At 42.4% G+C, this 23,653-nt stretch overlaps 1 protein-coding gene across 1 annotated transcript in view; it reads left to right on the top strand.

Annotated features, from left to right (window-relative positions):
* Window positions 1–23,653, top strand: part of MYO3B (myosin IIIB) — a 347,455-nt gene that overhangs the window by 5,692 nt on the left and 318,110 nt on the right. The window lies entirely within an intron of this gene.

Here is a 23,653-nt window from a genome sequence, read left to right as displayed (position 1 = left end):
GTTACGCTGGCTCACAAGCTGTGTGTAGGTCAGGTCTGAGAGATGACCCACTGAAGAAAGACAGACCCTTAACAGTGATTAAGAGATGTTCAAATGCTTAACAACCTACCTCAGAAACTGCATTTTAGAGATTTTTGTGGCTGGTTGGAACCCAGCCTGTCCTGGCCTCTGGTTTAAAACCTTTATTTTTAATTAGTTTCCTCTCCAAACAAATTTTCATTTATTTAAAAAAAATATGAATGATGAGGAGGTCTCCAGACCCTCCACCACTCTATTTATTGTTTGTAATATGGTAGCTTCCAGGAGTCCCAGTGAGGACTGGAACCCCTTTCTGCCAGGTGCTGTACATGTGTTTGAAAACACTATTCCTGCCAGAAAGAGAGTTGACAATCCAAGAAATAAAATGGAATGAAGCATACAAGCTTTTGGGCTGAATATCAGGAAAACGTGTTAGCAGGTGAGGTCTATTAGTTTGTTTTGTGTAATAGTCTCCCAAGAGCAGTGAGGGCAAATACCAGTATTTGAAATAAATTTACTTTTGTAATGGATGATACTCCAGCATATGACTGGGGCTCAGGAGGTGTGAGTTCTGTTTTTGACTCTGCCAGTACTCACTGTGTGACCTTTGTCAAGTCACTTCACCACTCTGTGACTCAATTTATACATATGTATAATAGGGATGATACTCACTTTTGTAAATATTTTGATGTTTGTAGTATAGAGCTACTGATCTGTCACTCTGAATTATAGGAGCTCTGGTTCCATTTACCGCTAAAGAATAAATATTTTGTTATCAATCATGTTATATTTAGGGCTCTGTGTTTGTCACTGAGGTTGCGGAAGTCACGGATTACGTGACTTTCTGTGACCTCTGTCACTTTTTTGGCAGCTGCTGCTGCAGGGGCCCCGGGATGAAGGGCTCCAGGACCAGCTGTATCGGCTGCTTCTCGCAGCCCCGGGCAGCTGGGGACCACCCGAGCAGTGGACCCTGGGGCAGCCAGAGCAACCACTGCTTGGTGGCCCCCGACAGTGGTCCCAGGGAGGCCGGAGCAGCCACTGTTGGCAACCCCTGGCAGAAGCCACTGTCAATGGCCTCCGGCGGCGATCCCCAGCAGCGGCCCCTGGAAGCAGCTGCTACTTGGCCGCCCCTGGCAGCGATCCCTGGGCGGCCAGAGCAGCAGTTGCAGCAGCCGTGGCAGCTGGTGCCACTGGCCCCGACTCCCCCCCTTAGCAGTGGCTCCCTGAGGCATCCCTCCCAAGGAGTGACCCCCCCACCAGATTTAGTTAGGGCTATTTATAGTATAAGTCATGGAAGGTCTTCCCGTGACCTTCCATGACTTATACTATAAATAGCCCTGACTAAATCATAGCCTTAGTTATAGTAATTTAAAAACAAAAATGAAAACAACAACAACAAAAATAAAAAGCAACCCAGATTTCCAATACTGAAAGCTGTATGTGACTATCTCTTTCCAAGCGACATTTTCTGTGTGTGATTGGTGAGGCATTTGGCCTGCTGCCTCTGAATATTTCCCTGGGTACAGTCAATTGGAGGCAATAGGATGGGATGCAGAACTTTTGCATTACTGGTTGTTATGCCCTTAGAAATTTCCAGACTTTGTTTTTCAAACTTCCTGAAGGGCTGAGTGCTAGGCTGGGATTAATGCATTTAATTCTTAAGGAGAGGGCATGCTTAGTGTACAGCTTGTTGTCGTCACTTGTTCTCTGGTTATTTCTGTCAATAGTTACATGGATGATCTTTATACCTTATGTGCAGCCTGTGAAGTGGATATGAAGACCTGTCAGACACCTCCTCTAATCTATTTTCTTCTGAAGAAACAAACCTCACATAAATGTCACCTACCAGATGAGAAACCATGGCAGACTGAGCATTGTATTAATGGCTCTGTTATGGGGCAAGACAAAGGACAGATCATGAGATGAGATAAACAGATTTTCGGCATCTGATCCAAATAATTTCCTATGATTAAAAAAGAGTTGGAGAATGAACAGTTAATCCATATAAAGTGGTGGTATCTTAACAAAAACATCCACATTAATCATTCAAATGATTGCATTCAGCCAGACTCAAGGAGAATTAACTTGGTCCCTTCCTAAGTGTCATAAACATGGAGATGAGGGAAACAAATTGTCTTGGCCACTAATTAACATCACCATTTATGGTCTTGATTCAGGAAAGCACTTAACATATGCTCAGCTTTAGGGACATGCTTAAGTCCACTGATTTCAATGAGACTTAACTGCTTACAGTTAAGAATGTTTTTTTGTTGTGTTGAATCAGGGCCTGAATGTTCAATGCTTTTTTTAACGTGGTTGTCTTTGTAAAGTTCCCATCTTTAGATTTCCTTATTTTTTTGTTAAGTTTTTTTTCACCTATGAAGTGTTTTGGATCAGATGTTTGTTGTACTTTTAGCAAAGCATTATTTATAACAACATTTATAGAAAAAGCTAATAACATTTTAATTAATTTGCAACTTTTGAGCTAAATATCAGCTAGGTTACCAATTATTTTAATAATACTCCTGGGACCTTAGATGTACCTGGATGGCTTCCATTTTTGCAACAAATATATTGAAAGTGATGAAAGATTGATAATTTGCTTATAAAATTCACATGATGTGGCTTCCATTGTTCACACTAAGATCTATATGTTAGTGACAAACTCTATCAGAATTCGGCTGAGAAGTCTATAGTAGGTTTCTTCTTTAACAACAACAAAAAATGTAGATATTTTTGTTAAAGGCAAAGTAAGGGCCAAATGCAAGTCCAGTAAGGAGACATTAGGACAGTTACCAACATAAACTAAAGGTCCAGGGAGGAGATGCTGAGGATCTGCCCCAACTGGTATTAATTGTCATCACTGCACAATGGAGCAATGACAGTTATGCTAACTGAAGGTCTATTCAAGAATATCCTTTTTTTTTTTTTTTTTTTTTAAAGAGGAGACTGTCAACAACTCCCTTCAGAAAGGCAAACTGCAAGCTCCCCTTAAATAAATGATTGTTAGGCCCATACTTAGAAAATAATCTCGTCTCTAATCTTATATTTTGGAAGATTAAGAAGGTGTGAAGCAGGGGCTCGGGCAATACCTCCAATTTCCTTAAACTCTGTCACTGGGACTTTAAACCTGCATATGTCACAGAAACTACACTGATTTCCTTGGTCAAGAATCACCATCCAGCAATGGACTAAGATTAAGTGACCCTGCTGATTGTTTTAGATGTACAACATCAACTGCCTCTGGCCCAATGACAACCAAGGCCCGTTCCCAGCTCACACCAGCATGCAGGGCTGGTGCAAAGATGTTTCGCGCCCTAGATGAAACTTCCACCTTGTGCCCTCCCCCGTCCCCAAACCCCCATCCTGAGGCGCCCCCACTCCACAGCAGCTCCCCCCCTCACCCGAGGTGCCCCCACTGCGGCAGCTCCCCACCCTCTGCCTTGAGGGCCCCCCCCTGCCCCAGCTCACCCCTGCTCCGCCTCCACCCTGAGCACGGTGTCGCTGCTTCACTTCTCCCGCCTTCCAGGCTTGTGGCGCCTAAGCTGATTGGTGCTGCAAGCCTGGGAGGTGGGAGAAGTGAAGCAGCTCACCCCTGCTCCGCCTCCTCCCCGAGCACGCCGTCGCTGCTTCACTTCTCCTGCCTCCCAGGCTTACGGCGCCAATTAGCTTAGGCGCTGCAAACCTGGGAGGCGGGAGAAGTGAAGCAGCCACGGCGTGCTCAGGGAGAAGGCGGGGGAGGGGTGAGCTGGGGCGGGGAGTTCCCCTGCATGCCACCCCCCCTTACTTGATGCAGGCAGCCCTCCCCATGCTCCCCTGCCCCAGCTCCCTCCACCTAAATGCCGGTGGCGACTGGGGCAGCTGAAGATCCGGCCACCACAGTCGCTGCCGAAGAAAATGCCGCCCCCAAATCCCAGCGCCCTAGGCAACCGCCTAGGTCGCCTAAATGGTTGCACCTGCCAGCATGTAAGTATATGACAAGTTCAATTAAAATCAGACTTCTATTTCACTGAAGAAAATGAAGTATTTTTCTGCAGTTTGACTATGTGTTTCCATAAGAAGGGCACATTTGATTTTTATGTGATGGGGTGCCTACCCCACACAAGGCCTGAGGAGCGAGAAAGGGCCAGTTAACCCTGTGACAGGCTGCACCTGCAGGAGAGTCAAGGCTGATAAGCCTTTAATCGATGATGAAGCCCAGCTGGGCGAGGGGCAGGATAAGCTGCTCTAAAACCTGGAGGTAGCAAGTAAGAAGGGGGCTGCAGTCCAGAAGGCCTGCAGTCACTCTCTGGGCTTAGAGAGGGAAAGGAGGAAACAAGAGGGAGAACAGAAGCGTGGAGGGAAGGGCACACCCAGAGACAGGCGGAGAAGGAGCCTGATAGAGGTGAAGTAGGAAGTAGCCCCGGGAAACAGCAGCAAGGTTTGGGACAGTGCAGAGCTTGGCTGCTCATTGTAGGGTCCCTGGGGTGAAACCCAGAGTAGTGGCAGGACCAGGTTCCCCTACCAGCCACTGGGGAAGTGGCACAGAACGAGCAGTGGACCAGAAGGCTTCCTGAGACAGTCGTCCAATGGACTTTGATACCCCAGAAAGGGAGGACTATAGCAACCTGGCCAGAGGTCCAAGCCACAAAGAAGGAGCTCCCCGAGTGAGGAAGAGGGAATAATCTGACTCCACGGAGAGAGAGTGACACCACAGGGCAAGAAACTGAAGGAGGGGACATCAAACTGGTCCTGAGCTAATCCCTGGATGAGCCACCAGGAGGCGCCCCAGTGGTGAGTAGAGAACCCCGTGACATGCTAATACACAGATCTGTACAAATTCACAAAAAGAATAATTTCCTTGGCTAAGAGTGCAATATCTCAGATTTCTCATCACATTTAGCCTTGTAAGGAAAGTAATGGTAGGGCATCAAAGCACTACCATGACTTGATTGTAATTACTTGTGTTTGCCACATTACCATCAGTGAAGCCAGTTGGTCCAGTAACTTGACAGAAGGAGTTTAGGGTGCCTTCAAATATTTCAGATGGTAGCCTGGTAAAGCTCAACTGCACATCGGAGGGGATGTGCTTGGTCTAACTCCCCACACAGAGGTTAACTGCTTGTGGAATGAACACCTCCTGCTGACCAGCCCTAGGAAGAGGGATTAGGCTTAGATTTGAAACAGGCAGCTCATTTGCCCTCCAAGCTGCAGGGGAAGGGAGATAAGTGATCTTTGTGGTTGCCTAGAAGGACAGAGATTTTAGGGTCCATAAGGATATAAATGAAGGCCCTAGAATTAAGAAATGGGAACTTGTTTTAACCTGATTTTGGTTGTAGGTAGGCATGGCAAAACCTCCATGTTCATATGCCGGGATGTGATAGTGCTTACCGCACAGACACACCCCTCGCAGGCTTGCAAAAGAGGTCCACAGGATGGCTGCACCTGCCAAATACAGATTCAGAAACTGATCAGGAAAAAAAGGTGTTAAAGAAAATCTGCAGTCTTTGAAGAACTCCCAAAATGTCATCAGCCAGAGTTTTGTTCTTTGCAAATAAAGGGGGATTCATCAGTTTTGCCATCTCTCTCTTCCCCTCCCATCCCCTCACCTTGCACTAGCTGCCTCTAGCCTTTCAAAGAAATTCATGTGATTACTGGCAGTTCATGCTAGTGCTGCCTACTCCCTTTACTTATTGATTTCACTGTTTTTTACTACAGTCCCTGACAGGAGAGAGGGAGACTTGCAGTCCTGCAGTCAGCACTGTAACAAATAAAAGAGAGGAAGTAGGTCTGTGTGGTTTGGAATGGTCCAGCGCAGGGTACTGCAGCGAAGTTGCTGTATAACCCCCCTGTTTGCATTTTACCATGACTTGAGAAGAAGAAAATAAAGGGAATATTAACCACTTCAGGAGGAAGAGCAACAAACAGCACCTCAGGGAGTAGTGATGGAGGCTCTGATAACAGCCATATAGGCAGGAAACTGGTAGTATAATATAAGCCACAGTGAGATTGGGAACCTCCTGGGAAAGACAGACAGTAATCAGCACCATGCAGCAAAGCAGCGGGAGCGCTGCAAATGAGGTTTTTCAAAGTCAGGAAGTTGGTGGTAGAGTCAGAGCTGCAGAAACAGCTGGAAAATGAACCAGCAATCAGACTAACAAAGCAGCAAGAGCTCAATAAATGATTGTTTTACAATGAGGGGAGGGCTTTGAATGAAATATTGCTTAATTAATTGCTCTATCCTGACAGAGATATTAAGGGAAAGGTTCTCTTGCACACAGACTCATCACCAGTGCTCTAAGGGTACGTCTACACTACCAGATTAGTTCGATTTAACTTGATTCGAATTTGTGGAATTGACCTTACAAAGTTGAATTTGTGTGTCCACACTAAGGACACTAATTCGACTTTGTGAGTCCACACTAACAGGGCAAGCATCGACATTGGAAGCGGTGCACTGTAGGAAGCTATCCCACAGTTCCCGCAGTCCCCGCTGCCCATTTGAATTCTGGGATTTCCCCACAATGCATGCTGGGGGGAAAAATGTGTCGAGGGTGGTCTTGGGTAACTGTCATCATTCAACGTGCTTTCGGATGTCTCAAGGGGAGATGGAGGAGCTTACTGACTCGCTTGGATCTCAGTGAAACCAATATCCCCATAGTTATTGCAGCTTGCTGTGTGCTCCACAATCTCTGTGAGAGCAAGGGGGAGACCTTTATGGCGGGATGGGAGGTTGAGGCAAATCGCCTGGCTGCTGATTATGCTCAGCCAGACAGCCGTGCAATTAGAAGAGCCCAGCGGGAAGCGCTGTGCATCCGGGAGGCTTTGAAAGCTAGGTTCCTCAGGGAGCAGGGTAACCTGTGACTGTTCAGTTTCTTTACAGAGAAGCTGAACCTGCCCCTGCTTCAGTTATGTTGACTTTCTTCTGTGGTTACATACCCCGTTCACGTTTCCCCCCTTCCAACACACGTTTAAAAATAAAGTTAATGGAACATTGTTAATTAACAACGTTTTCTTTATTAATGAATTCGCGTTAAAGGGTTGAAACAGGGACGCAGACTGTGGTGGGTAGGGTGTGTAGTGATGTTAACACTGCTTCTACACTCGAGGAATGACAGGCTCCTGCTCCTAGAGCGGTCTGCAGTGCCGGACTGGTTGTTTCAACGGAGCCTGCCATCCCTCCTTTTCGGGACTCTGTGTGCGGGGGCTACGTGACCTTGTGGCGGGGGAGGACGGTTACAGATTCCCCTGCTGCGTGGCTCTGTGGTCCGGGACAAGGACCGCTGCATAAGTTCTGTAACCGCCCTCCCAGGCCACAAAGTCACGTACCCCCCACCCACACAGAACATGGAAAACACCTCCCAGACCGACCAGGGTGCCTACTGACTGCACTGTGTGTGTGACCTGCTGTTGATCCTGCCCCCGTGTCTGTACCCTGGTAAAGGTGACTGTCCTATGCAATTAACAACCCCCTTCCCCCCCTCCCTTCACAGACAGTCTTCTGTAGAAAAACTTGACGGAAATAGTAATTAACAGCAAACTACTTTTAATAATCAACTACACAGTTAGGGGATGAAACTGGGATTGGGGCTTCGGTGAGCCAGGAAGGGAAGGACTTCTCAACATTTAGGGAATGAGAGCCTTCTTGTATTTGTGCACTCTGCAGGGGTGCAGTGACAGTTTTCATGGCCCCTGTCGCCCCTCCTTCTTGTTACTTTGGGTGAGGGGGGTTTGGGACTTTGTGGCGGGGGAGGGCGGTTGCAGATACAGTGCAGGGGGGCTCTGTCCTCCTGCCTGCGGTCCTGCAGAACATCCACAAGGCGCCAGAGCGTGTCAAATTTTCCCTGGGCATTTCCTGTGTGGCTGGTCAGAACATCCAAGCTCGGACTGCTGTCCAGAGCGTCAACAGAGTGGTGCACTGTGGGATAGCTCCCGGAGCTACTAAGGTTGATTTCCGTCCACACATAGCCTAATTCGACATAGCCATGTCGAATTTAGCGCTACTCCCCTCGTCGGGGAGGAGTACAGAATTCGAACTAAAGAGCCCTCTAGGTCGAACTAATTAGCTTCCTGGTGTGGACGGGTGCACGGTTAAGTCGAATTAACGCTGCTAAATTCGACATAAACTCCTAGTGTAGACCAGGCCTAAAAGTTCAGGTTACATCTCTTCAGTTCTTCCACTAGAACTGGTTTATTTCCCCCGCTGTAATTGGCAGGCTCTGATGGCAATCCCTTACAATAACATGCCCTGCCTCACACTTCATTCTCTTTCTTCGTGCATGGAATTGGTACCTCCTTCATCCATGCTCATTCAAGAAGACAGTTATGCCATGGTAGTTACTTTGTTTCTAACTCCTTCTCCTCCTCTTTGTAGTATTGAAGGGAGTCAGAGCAAGTGCATGGGTGAAATGGGGCCTGCACCTTTTGCATTTCAGGTTGATTTTTTGACCTGTGGTTTGTAACGCACTCGTTAGGGATAATAAAGGGGAATTCAAAAACCAGAAGACAGACCAAAACACCACCACCGAAAACCAGCCTCCCTTCTCCCCAGTCTTGGGATTTTTTTTTTTAATAACAGTCTCATGATTTCTTGTGTTCACACTCACAATTTTTGAACTTGTGGTTGGCAGTGCTACAGTATTTGTTTTGCATATGTTGTCCTGAAATCTGGGACTGAATGTGGTGTAAAATGTTGGAGCTCTAGTTTCTCCTTTGAATGAGCATGTACGGAGTGAGTTGAGGAGATTTCCTGCTACTTCGATACACTATTCAGAACTGATGGGTCGTTTTGCATCATGTGAGTTACAGGCAGTCGCACCAGTCAAATTATTTCAAAGGTTTCTGCTCTAAGAACCCACCTTGTCTTGTGTTTCTCATCTCTTGCTCTGCCTTGTATGGAGCAGTTGCAGAATCACATTTCTGATCCTTTTGTGTTTGCATCTGCTTTGCACGAGTGGACCTGTGCAAAGTGGTTGCTGTGCAGCCAAGAATGTAGGACATCATCTTTGCAATTTCCATTTGCAAGTAGTTAACACTACTCTGATATTTCTTATAAGGAATGCCATGAATACCACAGTAACACTGATTTACCAAGAGGCACATTTGTAACATTGCAAGGTGAGCCATGGTAGCTTTCTGTTTAACATAACTTTCCATTTCTGAATGCTAAGGATGCACACCTGGAGAAAATGTGAACCACAAGGTGGGACCATGATTGTCAAAATCTTCAGTACAGTTTGGATGGGGCTATTACATAATCCAGATTTGTGTGCCTGAGATGTGGAATCATCATTTGCAGATGAAAACTGTATCCTAAATACCAAAGTTATTGGTTTTCATGGAAATGGGACATTATCAGGAATGTTTATGGATGCCTCTTACTCCAACACCCAAAGTTCAATGTAGCAAAGGTATTTTTGTACATATCATTTCTCTACAAAGGCAGGAGAGCATCTGTATTCTTAGTGACAGGTTTCAGAGTAGCAGCTGTGTTAGTCTGTATCCGCAAAAAGAACAGGAGTACTTGTGGCACCTTAGAGACTAACAAATTTATTTCAGCATAAGCTTTCGTGGACTACAGCCCACTTCTTCGGATGCATAGAAGAAGTGAGCTGTAGCCCACGAAAGCTTATGCTGAAATAAATTTGTTAGTCTCTAAGGTGCCACAAGTACTCCTGTTCTTTTTGTATTCTTATTTATTCATTACAGTCTTCCAGAAACGATGTTAGTCCTTCATGACAAATAGGCATGAATATTTCATCAGCCAGAGGTATATTTTGTTACACTTGGGCTTCAGCTTTCTCTCCCCACCCCCAGCCCGAGGAAGCAGGGCTCGGACAGGCTCAATCTTCCATCCCCCCTACTGGGGTCATGTAGAAATGTTTGTTGTGAGAAGGGGGTCGCGGTGCAATGAAGTTTGAGAACCGCTGGGCTACTGTGTGTGTGTGTGTGTGTGTGTGTGTGTGTGTGTGTGTGTGTGTGTGTGACAAACACACGCATAAACACAAGTACTTTCATAGTACTTTGTGCTATGCCTTTACATTTCACATTATGAATGATCCGGACTAAAGCCTTTACTATGGCAATTATTTATTTGTATTCTGGTAGCTCCCACAATGTGCTAGGCACTGTAAAAACACAAAAGAAAGCACATTCCTTGGTTTGAAGAGCATATACTCCAACAAGCTAGTGGGAATATTTTGTTCAATCCACAGAATGACAGCAGAAATTCCAGTAGTTGAGACTTCTAAAGCTAGATTGGATAAAGCACTTGAAAATGTACTGTGCAGAACAATCCCGTACTGTCATGAGAGATGGATTAGATGACTTCATAGGTCCTTTACCTTTCCATCTCTGGTACCTGTGGCCTGGACAATGCTTCACCAGATCCACATATGGGGGCTCTCTCACCTTCATGCACAGAAGGAGAAATCTGTGAACCACTGTAGTACTCCCCACCTCCTCATGTCTCTGGGCATGTCTACACTACAAACTTAAGTCGACTTCAGTTAAATTAACATCCAGTCACTGCAATAAGTCAATAGTGCGTGTCCACACCACACTCCTTGTGTTGGTGGAGTGCATCCTCACTAGCAGCACTTGCATCGATGCTGAGAGCAATGTACTGTGGGCAGCTATCCCAGAGTGCAACTTGCTGCAGGAGGTTTTCGGAAGCGCTTGCAATGCCTTATGGGAACAAAACATTCTTGCAAGGGGGACTGGGAACATGGCTTCAACATTCCATGATGCAGTTTTCTCCTCCACACCCCAATTTCAACTGCACCCCATAATGTTTCATGCCATTAAAGGCTGGCATAGCCACATGTATGCCATATTCTGAGAAGCATGGACCCCGCTCAGCTGTGCGCTCTTGTTTGGAGCATTACAAACACCACCTATCTTATCCTGCAGTATTTCCAGAGCTGGGAGAGGAGCAGCCATGCAGAACATGGCAATGTCCTTCAAGCAGCCCTGCTGGAAGCCATAGAACGAAACAATTACCGGTTGCTGCTGGCAGTCCCGCAGCAGCTGAACACAGTGGAGTGCTGTTTCTGCTCCCAAGAAACAAGCACTAACTGGTTGGATTGCATCGTTATGCAGCTATGGGATGATGATCAGTGGTTGCAGAACTTCCATATGCATAAGGCCACTTTCCAGGAACTGTGTGTGGAGCTCTCCCCAGCCTTGCATTGCAGCGACACTAAAATGAGACCTGCTTTGACAGTGGAGAAGCGAGTGGCGATCGCTGTGTGGAAGCTTGCAATGCCAGACTGCTACCAGTCAGTGAGGAATCAATTTGGAGTTGGTAAATCCACTGTGGGGGCTGTTATGATCCAAGTATGCAGGGCCATTAATCTCCTTTTGCTTAAGCAGAGTAATGACTGTGTTTAATTTGTATTGAAAGAGGTGCCAGAGCTGAACCATTTCACCGGGCACCATTTCATGTTTTGTGGGGTGGTAGGAAACTTTAACCGGGATTCCAGGGACTACTTAGGCACTTGAAAACTCTAGAGTTTTTTGCAGATAATAATTCAGGAATTCAGGAATTAGCTGACAGGAGCACTGTATCTAATTGTTATATAAAGAAAGAAAAAATATATACGAACTCCTGTTAAAGCCACGTTTAAAGTTCATATGTAAATTTAGAACAATCAAGAGATAATACAGCAAGATATTCTCAATCCCAAACCTTGAGGTATCAGTTCTGGAGCTTTAATGCCAGAAACACATGTTTGATACTTTGTACGCTATCTTTAGGAGAGATAAATAAAAATAAATAAAATCTGCTTACTTTCTCTAACAGATACACTGTGTGTTATTGCCATTATCTACTCTATTTTAGTCAATTGTTTTTCACTCCACTAAAAACATACTTAATTTTAACATATGTGATTAAGGTTTTTTTTCTCTTTCATTAAGAAAGGGAATTTATTTTTCAAATTATTTTGGCATTTATGTTTACCGATCACAATCATGTACATGACTCACTAACACTTGACTCCATCATTGCTATTGATATCATAGTTGGAACTTAATTTATTTCCATGCAAATTTTAACTTATTTTACAGATATAACTAAAAATACAATTTGAAAATAAGTGACGTTCATCTGCGCAGTGTCTAAAGTTATATGTTTAGCTAATGTTTGTTAAACTGGCACTGCTAAGGTTAGTACAAGCTAAAGTTACATTCTAGAAGGATACTATTATTTGATTGTACCACTTTAAATAATGAATGACAAAGCACAATAGGATAATAAAAGTAATAATGATAATTACTCCAGTCAGGATAGATTAGGCACTTTAGAACTCACTACTTAAAGAATTAAATTTAAGCATAAGAGAGAAATAAAATTATGAAATGCACAGACCAGTCAAAAAACTAAAATAACAGAACTCTAATCTTTAACAACTGAAAGAATAAAATTACAGAGAATACATGTGCATTGCAGGAAGTACCAAAAAGTAATGACAACAATAATACGTGTGTGTGTGTGTGTGTGTGTGTATGTATGTGTTGGGAGAGTATGTGAGCGAGAGAGTGTATGTTGGGAGAGAGAGTGTGTAGGAGAGAGACTGTGTGTTGGGGGAGTGTGCAAGAGACTGTGTGTGTGTGTGTGGGGGGAAGTGTGTGAGAGACAGCACACTATCCCTTTAAGCAGAGCGGCACTCAACAGTCTGAAGGCTTGTTCAGACATCAACCATCCACTCCTGAGCCCTGTCCCAACCCCGGCTCAGTGGAGATGGGGTACATGGGGGGGGCAGAGAAAGGGGGGCACCCTGACATCAGCACCCCCCAGAGCAGCGGGCCAGGGAGCAGCTGGCCAGGGGTGGCTCCAAGGCAGGGGGCAGGAGCAGCCGTGGTTGCAGACCGCAGCAGAGCAGCGTGTGGAGATGCACCCCTGCTCCAGAGGTGCCCTGGTTAGAACGGCGCTCCAGGCCTTCGCCTCGTTCACCCGTACCAAAGACCAGCTCTTAAACTCACTGGAGAGCTCACATTTCTCTGGGGTCCTAAATGATGAGGTGACCCTCTAATCCCATCCCCGCGCTATTCTCACTTCGCTTCCCCGCAGTGGTACTATTTATGCTCTCCATGGGGTACTCCAGGAAACTCTCCTGTTAGCAGCCTTGCAGGCCCCTTCTATACCTCTTAGGCATCTACCAGGCCCCTATGGATAAACCTCCTGCTCTATACCAGTCTCCTCCCACCATACAGAGACCCACTCCTATTCTTTCCTAGGCTTTCTTGGCAGTGAGAACTCTCTGTGTTCTGAGGGGAAGGCTGCTTCTTACAGCCTTGGAACTCCTTGCCAGCGTTCCTAGCTGTGCCTCTAACTCCTATCAGCCCTACGAACAAGTCCCAGAATACCCATGTTCTGGACTGAACCATGACTCTGACCGTGTTGGACTTGTAGCCTATCTTTCAGAGCCAGTTACAGTCCCCATATTTCTCTCTTAATAATTAAAATCAACTTTCTAGGCACATATACCCTCTTCCACCACAGTGGTACCAGAATGTCTTATGATAATACTTAATGTATCCTCATGAGACCTTCGTGAAGTAGAGATTATTATCCTAGTTTTTACAAACTGGAAACAGAGGCAAAGAGAAATTCTGATGTGCCCTAGGTCAGACACAATGTTCTTCACAAAGCTGGTAATTCAATATAATTGTAAATGGGGAATTGTCGTTGAGTGGGTTTGCTTCCAGTGGGGTCTGACAAGGATTGGTTCTTGGCCCTATGCTATTTAACATTTTTATCAATGACCTGGAATAAAACATAAAATCATCACTGATGTAATTTGCAGATGACACAAAAATTGGAGAAGTGATAAATAAGGAAGAGGACAGGTCACTGATTTAGAGTGATCCACATTGCTTGGTAAACTGGGTGCAGGGAAACAATATGCATGTTAGTAGAGCTAAATGTAAATGTATACATCTAGGAACAAAGATTGTAGGCCATACTTACAGGATGGGGGACTCTATCATAGGAAGCAACGATTCTGAAAAAGATTTGGGGGTCATGGTGGACAATCAGTTGGACATGAGCTCCCAGTATGATGCTGTGGCCAAAAGAGCTAATGTGATCCTGAGATACATAAACGGGAATCTTGAGTAGGAGTACAGAGTTTATTTTACTTCTATACTTAGCACTGGCGCAACCACTGCTGGGATACTGTGTCCAGTTCTGGTGCCCAAAATTCAAGAAAGATGTTGATAAATTGGAGAGAAGGGGCACAAGAATGATTAAATATTAGAAAACATGCCTTATAGTGATATACTCAAAGAACTCAACCTATTTAGCTTAACAAAGAGAAGATTAAAGGAGTGACTTGATTACAGTCTACAAGTATCTACATGGGGAACAAATATTTAATAATGGGTCTTCAAACTAGCAGAGAAAGCTATAAAATGATACAATGACTGGAAACTGAAGCTAGACAAATTCAGAGCGGAAATAAGGTGTAAATTCTTAACAGAGAGAGTAATTAATCATTGGAACAATTTACCAAGTCGGTGGATTCACCATCAATGACTATTTTAAAATCAAGATTGGATGTTTTCCTGAAAGATAACATCTGGGTATTATTTTGGGGAAGTTCTATGGCCTGTCCTATATGGGTTGTCAGATTAGATGATCACAGTGGTCCCTTCTGACCTTTCAATCCATGAATCTTTGAAAAATTCAGTTCCAGACCTATGCCTTAAGCACAAGACTATCCTCCTCATTACTCTATGTGGTTTCTTTGACCCATATGGTAGATGGCTCCTCTGACATAAAATATTGGCCAGAATGTTAGTTCAACATGTCCCTAAGATAGCTTCTCATTTTGAGAACTAGCTCACTTATCGTTAGTGAACTAAGTGGCCATATAAATGTTTTAGACTATCTCAGATGTCTGATTACAACAGAATATAAATAATTCATTATAGAAAATTACCTTGGTGGCGTTGATACGACAGGAACATAAATTGGATACAGCAATTGCAAAAGAGCCGTACAGTACATTAAACAAGGATTTTAGGTATTTTGCTGAAGTACCCTGGACTGAGCTTCTTGGGTAAACTTTGCTGAGACTTCTTTTTTTGAAAAGATACCTTTCTAGTGAGAATGTTTTTGTTGTAAACTATGTAATATAAAATTTCTGGTTTATAGAAATGTAACGATGAGAGAAATTCAAAGTCCTTCCATGTAAATGTGTGTGTGTGTATACTGGAAATATATTGGTGGTAGTATAGCATGTTTTATGCTGGAAGTATTATACCTGTGATATGTAAACAGGCGGTATCTTTCAACAGACTTGAGAGGCAAGCAGGTGGTAGTATTTCCATTTTATAGATGAGGAAACTGAAGTACATAGAGGTTTCAGTTTCTGCGATACTGGTGTTAGGGAGTTGGTGATAGTCAGGAACAGAACCCACCAACTCCTGCCTCCCACAATCATGCTTTTAAATGCATCCTTTTGGTGTTATCTGTCTAACGAGGCCTTCCCAAAGTTAGGCCAAAAAAAACCCTTATGCCATACTGTATTCTCTCTGCCCCCCACTGCCTTTTTTAGCAGAAATCTGGGCTCTAAAATTATATGCAGCCAATACTTTTATTAAGAAAAACGACTCTATTGTTGAACAGTGTGTGCTAGAATATAACACAGTGCAGTATATTATCTACAGATTGTGTCTTTGAAATATAAATGACATCACAATATTTTAATCCATTTCTCATTCTGAAAGTCCATTTTTATTGAATATGGAGTTGTATGTGAAAATCAATATGTAAAGAAAAGTGTAAGGCACAAAGAGAAAATGGAGTGATGAGTGATTCACTATAATGATTGAGCGATGCAAAGTCAAAGCTTATCAGAAGAGCTTTAAAAAAGTGAACTGGAAAAATACATCAAAATACACTGGTATGAGAGGGTCTTTCCTTGTCTATAATGTTTTTGAATTGGGTTTTCTTTGTTATGCAGTGTGCTCCATTTCACCATCTTGGTTTGAATACACCAATTACCTGACCCCTCTTCCACAGCACCTGCAGTAGCCCAAGAGTTAATCTAGAGTCAGGAGGGTTGGTTTGTTTATTTTCTATTAACTTGTTGTTTGAAGATTCCACTCATGAAGGATTTTTTGTTATTAACCTGTTGTCTCCCCCAGGCCTCAATCCCGGAAAATGCTTAACTGCCACAAATCCCCTGAAGTTAATAGGAATTGAAGTTGATTAGTGCCTCTCAGGGGTGAAATACCTGGCACAATCAGCCCCCAAGGTTTTCCTTCTCTGCTTTTTTTGTGAGGGCATGTGTGTGTACAAAAGCATATGTTGTTTTTCCATGTCTCTCTCTAGGTTTTTACACAGCATCTGTCACTGGGGTAGATGAGTGCTTTTTGGTAATTTGCTTTTGTAGTAGTGGAGACTGAATCCATGTGTAAATGTGTAATCACCTTCCTCATACATTGTACAGTGAGCAATGTTATTTCACAATGACAATATATCAAATATGTAGCAATATATCAAATTTCCACTACTTGCATCCGAAGAAGTGGGTATTCACCCACGAAAGCTCATGCTGCAAAACGTCTGTTAGTCTATAAGGTGCCACAGGATTCTTTGCTGCTTTTACAGAACCAGACTAACACGGCTACCCCTCTGATACTTGATACAAATATGTAGTAAATTGCACTCACGCCTAAATCCCTCTTTGAAGATGTCCCTTAGCCAGACTTCCTACAGGGTGAATATCCAAGAGAATATACTCTACTACAGTCATGTTGCTTGCTATACGGGTTGGGATATACAAATGTTTAATTCATAAAGATAAGGAATGGGCCCTGACTTATGCCATTATACCATGTAAAGATATTTTCACTTTTCTTTCTGAAGCTAATTAGCCATCAAAATTTTCTAACGCATTAATCTTTCTGATGGATATTAACATACAGGAATATCTTGTTTAGGTTCAGTGTGCAAAAAAAAAATCAGTATTCATAGTGTTTTTTCTTGTTGTAGATTAAGGTGTTGTTAATACTTCAACCATAACAGCTTTGTGTGCATATCCAATACTCATCACTATTTATCTATCTATATAATCTAGCTGTACAATGAAAGCCTTAACTGATTTTCCAGGTCATTGCTGGTAATTATCGGACAGTGGCATTCTCCTTGCACCTTATTGCAGCCACTTCCATGGGGAGGACCCAGAGCTATTTGCTTCTGGACTTGCCTTAGGCTTCATTTCTGAATTCAGTTTAGATGGCTATGGGCCCACATCTGATAGCCAGAGTGATACATTTATAATTTATTAATTTTAATTCTTTCAAGGTTCTTTTGATAAGTTACTCCATAAAAATAACAGCTAAAGTTTAAAATTAATAGATTTTATCTAGTATGCCTATTATTATTTTTGAAGCCTGTTAGAGAAGAAAAATTATGCAAATTGTTGTCACGCTAGGCTACTGCGCACACGCTGGTAATGCATAACAACTAGCTTACTGATGAAAATACTTCATCTTGAGCAAGACCTATTGTCGGCACTCAGGATTATAGTATGTATCATGATTAACAGTTTATTATTATTTTTCTTGTGGATAAAGGATAATGTCCAATTTTATTAAAAATTCTCATTAATATAAAACTGCCTTAAAAGTAATATTCAAGCACTCCAGTGATGAAATATGATTGATTACATTATAAAATGAAGGTATATTGCAAAATGATGGGAAAAATCCCTTCAAAAAATTGAACAGTTGCTGTTCACTCCCTGTGAATGGCTAAGTGGCTTTAATTCTACAGCTCATACTTGTAAAAGACTCAATAAATAGATCAGGCTCAGGACCAATTAGTGTCACATTAATCTTTAGTAATAATGAAGTGAAGCTGCTAGGGATTGAACCGATTTATCTGTACCTTCCATGACAAGCACCTTAAGTTAATGCATGCTGTATTGTCTAGTACAGGACACTGGAACACAATTCAGAATGTGCAGCATTGGCAGATGTGAAGAGCTATTTCTTAGTCCTGAAGAAATCTGATATTTCTTAGTGGGAGAAAAATCCAATATAAGATAAGCTGGTTTCAGAAAATAGGTCACTAATGTAAGTTTGCAGTTATTTTCTTTCCAGCTTTCTCCTGAACCTGCCTTAGATTTCTTTTCCTCTTCTGTGCACACAGCATCTCAAGCTTTGTAAGTAGAATGTGGTGAAAGGCTGTTTCTGCTCTAAGGGTCACTGTTCTGTTCATAGCCCTTCATCCCTACATTTACACCACTAGCACATGCATTTTTGTTTGTGCTGTTAAATTGCTGTCAAAGGAGGTGTAGAAAACCTTTTCGGGTATTGATTTTCACACACAGGGAGCATAGTTTGCAGTCTCTTGATTTGCCACCTGCAGTTTATAACTGAATGGGCTCATGGGATTATAAACTTCATTTTAGCACTGAACTCCCAGCTTGAGGCAAAATTGAAATGTATTAGCTATCAGAGATTTGCAATTGTTTTAATGTATTTCACTTACAGGAATTTTAGTTAGATGGCTAAGACGAATAATAATTTTGCAGTGGCAATGCCATTGATTAGGAATTTTTTAAAAAAATTGTTAATTTTAACTGACTGACAGCTGGAATCTTATCTTGGAAAATCTCATCTGCTTAATATTATTTTGTTATGTTAACTATTTTTAATATTTTTTTAATTTAATATTTATCAGTCATTTAAATGTAACGAATCAGATAAATCATTTTATTCCTTTTATCCAATATTGGATAGGTTGAATGATCAAAACTCTAGATGTAGCACTGTTAATTTTACTGTAAAATGAACTGCACTGTTGTCATTCATTAGCTGTTAAGGGCTTTATCCTGAGTGGTATTGAGCACTGAAAATTCCCATATATTTCAATGCAGGTGCTCATTACCATTGAGGATTGGACCTCTCAAGACAATGCAAGTATACCTGTTTTTACCTCGTTAGTTATTCATTATCTTTTTGCATTTATTCATTAATTTGAGCCATAGCAAAACGTTAATATTTGCACCACTAAGCACAGATTTCTCTGCTAAACTCTGGGCAAAATTATACATATTCATGAATTTACTCCAAGCAGAAATTTTGACAATTTAGTTTTTAATTGCAAAATAACAGTTTTCTACCTACAAAATATACCTTCTTTGTGGAAAAAAAAATGAAAAATTGAAGATCAGACTGACATGTTTCCCTTTTTTTGCAAATTTGTGAGAAATGCAATTAGGCTTCAATTTTGGCAGTGGTGAAAATTATTTATTTTTGTACAGCTTTGTTTAGTCAAACTGTTTCTACCCTGCCATCATTAATCCAGCACCATTATATTTATGCTAACCCTTCCTGAAAACTCTGTAAGTTTCATGGGAGAACATGTACTTTGTAAATGTACTCTGGGTTTCTTTTTATCTGTCTGGCTTTCTTAAATAATTGCTTAAGCATCTTCCTGAGTCCAGATGCATCACTGTCTTGTACATATTCCATTGAGAAGTGCCATTCTGTGGTGGACCAAAATCTATTCTGCTAAACCCATGAAATTTTCACTTCCATGGAAGTGAACAGAACTGAATGGTTATAACTGATGGTTGAATTTGTTCCATAGGATCATATGCTGCCATTGACATCATTGGAAGTTTTTTGCATGGGTCAAGGGTAATATATGGCTCTGAAGGGTATAGTTTTCTCCTAATGTGAATGATCACATTAACGTGCACCAAGATGTGATCAGACACCTTGATAGTTGTTTTTTAAAAATTAAAACACTGTGAAAATCTACTTTAGGATTATTTTGCCTTTTAACTCAGAATTGTGTAATTTAATGAGCTATATAGTTCAAACAAGTAGTAGGACCATGCAGAACATATGGCCATTAAAAACTAGAGATGAGCCAGGGCCAGGGCTCATATCTATCTTTAATCCCTTCCTTCTGTACCAAACCCTAATAGTCATTCCCTCTAATCTTAAATATGCAACCATTCTGAGAGGAGATGTCTTATTAAGCACAAGTTGTGAGGCCTCATTCTGGGAACCCAGAGCAGCCCACTCGAGGGTAAATATTGCATCTTTTGCCAGTCCCACAAGAGCATAAAAATGACTCACCTAAGGAGCAAGTTGGGATGATTCATAGATTTCAAGGCCAGATGGGACCATTGATGATGACTGTAGGATGCAGAAGGAGGGGTCCGATTGAGGGCTAACATCCAAAAATGACCCCAGAGGCGGAAGAAGTCTGGAAGTGAATGCCTAGGAAGCAGCAGAACGCTGGTTTTCCTGGTACCTGTGGTGCTGAAGGGCCCAGGCTGACAGTCATGGAGCATAGCCAATATAGAGGTGGCCATAGAGAGCTTGATAGGTGACTGGTGAGCAATGAGGGTGAGCCAAAGGAAAGAGGTAATCCAGGAGGAGTAGAGAAGTTGAGGGAAGGGGTTCTTAGTGTTCCAGCTCTAGAGTGGATAGTGGGCTTATACAACACCCCTATTAGGCCTGAAGGAGCCTGCATTTGGAGGATACAATTTAGGTAAACACAAATAAATGATCTTTTCTGTGACCTATTTGTGTGAGTAATAAACAGGCCAGACAATAGTTTTACAATCCAATACCACCAATTATAATACTGTACTTAGCAGGGCTGCTTAGTATTGGAGTACACCAAACCCAGTAGTGTGCCATTTGTACCATCTCGAGGCTCTTCGGCAGCTATGCCTTGTAGGCACTAGCCCTGGTGGGTCCCAGTAACCACTCAGACGCAGGGCTAAGGGAAAGGATATTTTACTAGGGCTGGCAGGAAAGAGAGAGGGCCTTAAACAGTTACAGTTCAAACTGAACAATTCCTGTTTGGGCCCCAGGGCAGTCCAGTCGAGAGTCAGGGCTCTTCAGACCTAGTACCAGGGGTTGCCCTCCCCAATTCAGTCTCTACTCAAGCAGTCAGGAGCTTGTGGGTTTTCAGGCCAGGCTCAGTTAGTGTCTCTTATTGGGGCCCCTCTGCACTGGCCTCCTGCCCACCCATGGCTGCTCCCCCATAAGACCTTCACACACCATCGTCTGTTTCACACATTGCTCTGCATATGGTTCCTGGGGATTCCCCTCTGTCTCCAGTTTCTCTACATCTCCTGGCTCGCCATGCAGGCACTGCTTTCCAACAAAGTCTGCCCATTTCCTGATTCAGGATTCACCTTACCAGGCCAGGAGGAAAGTGATGTGCAGTGGAAAGAAGGATGATGGGTGCTGTAGTCTCCTGCTTTGCAGATCCATCACACTACACTGTGAGACAATGTGAATGATGCAGCTTCAGGCTTCTCTCATGTATAAAGCGGCACAATGAGGGATAACTTTCAAAGAATTGGTAACTAATGCAACAAACAATGGGGTAATAAGCGCAACAAAAACATTTCATTGGGCTCAGGTCTGGACTGGACACATGAACCATTTTCCAGGATATTTATGATATGCAAAGGTTTCTGGTTTGTACTCAGGCTTATAGAAGAGTTTTATTCCAACAATATGGAACCTCCTTTTCTGAAGTTACATTCTTACCAATTTGGTTCTTTCAGAACTATTAGGATTTTTTAAGGCTTTTACTGTCGGGTTAAGGTGTTCAAAAAAAATTAAGAGCCACCATAATTATGTTGTAAACACCCTCTTTGTTTCTGACGAAGCCAGTAACAATAAAGTGCAAGTAATGGATAAAGTGCATTGGGAAGGCAGTTTCTTGCAGCTCTTACCAACAAGTCAATTAAAAAGCATCCTGGATGGGATCGAAATTGAGTGTGGTCCAAATCCACTTGGCTATATGAATAGAGGCTGTGATGTGGAACCTTGTATGTTAAAGTATGGAGCAAGAGAAATGGGAAAATCCATCATCCTTAGAGCTTTGACAGGAATATACTAGACCCCCTGAGAGCAGAAACAATCAGTGCTTGTAAAACTGTATCTTTAGCAGACAGTTAAAGCAGATTTTCAAATACTTAGGGATGAGCCACATGGGACCTGCCAAACTTCTGCAAAATGTTGGCTATGGTGCGGCATTTCCAAAGTCTTTTATTTTGAGAGGAACATTTCACCATAGTATTTAGGGGACTTAGCCTATTACTTTGTTGCACTACAGGCATTTTTAACAATTTACAACTGATCTATATATTTTTTATACACCTGAAGAAAATTTTGATTGTGAAAAATATCCATGATAGAAGATTATTTTGTGGGTCTGTTTTAAGTGCAACAGTCAGATTCTGAAGTGGAAACCACTAAAACAGAGCTACAGATTAACCAAATAATTTTCATATTTTGCTTTTTTGGTCAGTGCCTATGTGGCACGTAACTGGAGACAATAAACATGGCTGTTATGTGTCAAAGAGACGCACAGTTTAAGGCCAGAAGGGAACACAGGATCATCTGTTTGACCACCAACACCGCCCCCCAGCACCCACATACTAAACCCAACAACTGAACTTAGACCAAAATATCACAGCTAACAGGAGACTAGACTATTCTGTGCCACTGGCAGAGATTAGGAGAGACTAAGATGCACCAATGCCTGAGGTCTTGCAATGGCAGGGAAATTATTAAGTGAGATATACCTGGATAATCAGGGCAAGCAACCTGTACATGCTGCAGAGGAAGGCAAAACTCCCCAAAGTCTCTGCCAGTCTGACCTGGGGGAAAATTCCTTCCCAACCCCACATATGGTGATCAGTTAGACCCTGAACATGTGAACAAGAACCAGAAAGCCAAGCACCTGAGAGAGAGAGAGAATACTCGGTGCCACCTCTGAGCCCTGGCCCTCCCAGTTCAGAGCTCCATCTCTAGCTGTGGCCATCCCTTGTGCTTCTGAGGAAGGAGTTAAAAAATATACTTATGTTTCCACTGCAGTTAAGACATGTTAGTTAGTCAATTGCCAGCTGTATTCTCCTAACTCTTGCAGTTGGCTGCCACAAATCTTCTCTAAATACTCGACAGCACACGCACACACACTTTCTCTTTCTTTTTCCTGCAGTACTCTGTCTTTTACCACTGATCTATGTATTTTTCATACACCTGAAGAAAATTTTGATGGTGAAAAATAACCATGATAGAAGATTATTTTGTGGGTCTGTTTTAAGTGCAACAGTCAGATTCTGAAGTGGAAACCACTAAAACAGAGCTACAGATTAACCAGATAATTTTCTTACCTTATTTCAGTTCTCAGTAGCTGAATGAGTTGGCTGGAATTTGGATTTCATTGACATTATGTCTATTGCCAATCGGTGGACAATTACTATTTCATTCAGGAATGACTCAAGGCTCACTTTCACTCTGTCATTGCTACTAGTACCTTTTGGTTTTGGTTTTAAATAGTGTAAATTTTACAATGCATGTCCAAGCTTGTGAGCACGGTTTCTTGGGTAAATCCTTTAAGTCATTTGGACTTTCTTTTGCTATTCGTTTAAATAAATGTTTATAATTGTAGGGCTGTCAATTAATCACAGTTAACTCATGAGATTAACTCAAAAAATTAATTGCAATTAATCACAGTTTTAATCACACTGTTAAACAATAGTATACCAATTGAAATTTATTAAGTATTTTGAATGTTTTTCTCCATTTTCATATATATTATATTCTGTGTTGAAATCAAAGTGTGTATTATTTTTGATTAAAAATATTTGCA

The sequence above is a fragment of the Mauremys reevesii genome, linkage group 11 (assembly GCF_016161935.1).
Source record: "Mauremys reevesii isolate NIE-2019 linkage group 11, ASM1616193v1, whole genome shotgun sequence".
NCBI lineage: Eukaryota > Metazoa > Chordata > Testudines > Geoemydidae > Mauremys > Mauremys reevesii.
The sequence above is the reverse complement of the archived record's forward strand: the minus strand, read 5'-3'. Positions and strand labels throughout refer to the sequence as shown.